At 40.5% G+C, this 2948-nt stretch overlaps 1 pseudogene; it reads left to right on the top strand.

Annotated features, from left to right (window-relative positions):
• Positions 1-1371: 1371 nt before the first annotated feature.
• Positions 1372-2442, top strand: LOC118532419 (L-lactate dehydrogenase B chain-like; annotated as a pseudogene).
• Positions 2443-2948: the final 506 nt, after the last annotated feature.

Genomic DNA, 2948 nt, shown 5'->3' with positions numbered 1-2948 from the left:
CCTGCCACTGCCCCCCTCCTGTATGCTTCAGTGGACTTGCCCTTCCCAGTTACACTAGCCTTAGTGCCTGTGCTGTGGGCCCCATTGCCCAGAAGACTGGCCCAAACCCTGACAATGCCACATCTCCCAACCCCCCATATTTTGTGGGACCTCAGTTCCAGCAGTAGCAGGGGCAGGTCTCATTTCACAAGCAGACCACTGCACACCTTATTAAAACATATCCCACCTCTGCTGGGGACCAAACACTGCCCACAATAGGCAAGAGAGCCTCTTCAGACTACACTGAAGAAAAAAGAGCCCAAGACTCAATAGCACAGCATACACATAGGAGACATTCTGTGAAGTACCAGGCCTTGAGGAACAGGGGACACTGCACTGCAGGATGCTACAAGACCTCTTCTTTATAAGGCTATTATCATTAAGAGCAAGAGAAGTAGCTGACTTTCCTAACAAACAGAAATAGTCACAGAGTTAGATAAAATGAGACAGAGAAACATCTCCCAAATGAAACAACAGGACCAAACCACAGCAAGAGACTTAAGCAAAATGAATGTAAGTAATACACATGATAGGGAATTTAAAGTAATGATCATAAAGACACTCACTGGACTTGAGAAAAAAGTGAAGGATATCAGTGAGACCCTTAAAACAGATCAGAAAGAACCAATCACAGATCAAGAACACAATAAATGACATTGGAAATACACTTGATGGAATAAATAGACTAGATGAAACAGAAGAACAAATTAATGACCTGGATGACAATAATGGAAAGTGACCAAGCTGAGCAAAGGAGGAAAGAAAATTCTGCAATTGAGAACAGTCTTGGGGAACTCAGTGACTCCATCAAACATAATAACATTTGCATTATATGGATCTCAGAAAAAGGAGAGAGAGATAAAGGGGTAGAAATTTTACTTGAAAAAATAATAGCTGAAAACTTCCCTAATCTGTGGAAGGAAACAGATATTCAGATCCCGTAAGCAAAGAAATCTCCGCCCCCCAAAATCCAACCCAAAGAGGTTCACACCAACATACATGGTAATTAAAATGGCAAGAAAGGGGTGATAAAGAAAAAAATTTAAAAGTAGCAAGACAAAAGAAGACAGTTACATACAAGGGGAAAGCCCATAAGCCTATCAGTGGACTTTTCAGCAGAAACTTTGCAGGCCAGAAGAGAGTGGCATGCTATATTCAAAGTGCTGAAAGGGAAAAATCTGCAGAGAATACTTTATCCAGCAAAGCTACCATTCAGAAGAGAAGGAGAAATAGAGTTTCTCAGACAAACAAAAACTAAAGGAGCTCATGAACACTAAACTAGCCCTATAAGAAATATTAAAGGGGAGCTAACATTGTCTTCTTTGCGCGACTCTCCCAGCGGGTTCTCTCTGGGCACAATGGCAACTCTTAAGGAAAAACTGATTGCACAACTTGCAGAAGAAGAGGCAACCGTCCCAAACAATGAGATCACTGTAGTGGGTGTTGGACAAGTTGGTATGGCGTATGCCATCAGCATTCTGGGAAAGTCTCTGGCTGATGACTTTGCCCTTGTGGATGTTTTGGAAGATAAACTCAAAGGAGAAATGATGGATCTGCAACATGGGAGCTTATTTCTTCAGACACCTAAAATTGTGGCAGATAAAGATTCTCTGTGACTGCCAATTCTAAGACTGTGGTGGTGACTGTGGGAGTCCACCAGCAGGAGGGAGAGAGATGGCTCAATCTGGTGCAGAGGAATGTTAATGTCTTCAAATTCATTATTCTGCAGATAGTCAAGTATAGTCCTGATTGTATCATAATTGTAGTTTCCAACCCAGTGGATATTCTCACATATGTTACCTAGAAACTAAGTGGACTACCCAAGCACCGTGTGATTGGAAGTGGGTGTAATCTGGATTCTGCCAGATTTCGCTATTTTATGGCTGAAAAACTTGGCATTCATCCCAGCAGCTGCCATGATTTTGGGAGAACATGGCGATTCAAGTGTGTCTGTGTGGAGTGGAGTGAATGTGGCAGGTGTTTCTCTTTAGGAACTGAATCCAGAAATGGGAACAGACAACGACAGTGAAAATTGGAAGGAAGTGCATAAGATGGTGGTGGAAAGTGCCTACGAAGTCATCAAGCTAAAAGGATATACCAACTGGGCTCTTGGATTAAGTGTGGCTGATCTCATTGAATCCATGTTGAAAAATCTATCCAGGATTCATCCAGTGTCAACAATGGTGAAGGGGATGTATGGCATTGAGAATGAAGTCTTCCTGAGCCTTCCATGTATCCTGAATGCTCGGGGCTTAACCAGTGTGATCAACCAAAAGCTGAAGGATGATGAAGTTGCCCAGCTCAAGAAAAGTGCAGATACCTTGTGGGACATCCAGAAAGACCTAAAAGATCTGTGACTTCTGGCTTCTAGGCTGTAGAAATTTAAAACTACAATGTGATTAACTGTGAGCCTTTAGTTTTTCATCCATATACATGGATCACAGTTTGCTTTTATCTTCCTAAATATGTGAATCTGGGCTAACAAAATCAAAGCTCATGCTTGGTTTAATGCTTGCAATATGAGACCTTGAGCAAATAAAATTAACTATTGTAGTGTGAAAAAAAGAAAAGAAATATTAAAGGGGAATCTTTAAGTGGAAAGGAAAGACCATAGTGAGAGTATGAAAAGTCAAAACAAAACAAAACCCCCCACAAAAGCAGTAAAAATAAATTTCTGCAAAAATCAGTCAAGGGATTCATAAAATAAAATAACATAAAATATGACAACATATACTAAAACAGGAAGGGGAGAGAGGTAAAGAATGGGTTCAAACTTAAGCAACCATCAACTTCATACAGACTGCTATATGCAGAGATGTTACATACAAACCTGACAGCAACTACAAATAAAAAACCAGTAATATATATACAAAGAATAAAGAAAAAGGAATCCAAGTATATCACTAAAG

The sequence above is a fragment of the Halichoerus grypus genome, chromosome 10 (genome assembly GCF_964656455.1).
Source record: "Halichoerus grypus chromosome 10, mHalGry1.hap1.1, whole genome shotgun sequence".
NCBI lineage: Eukaryota > Metazoa > Chordata > Mammalia > Carnivora > Phocidae > Halichoerus > Halichoerus grypus.
Note: the sequence above shows the minus strand (reverse complement) of the source record. Positions and strands in the feature narration are given on the sequence as shown.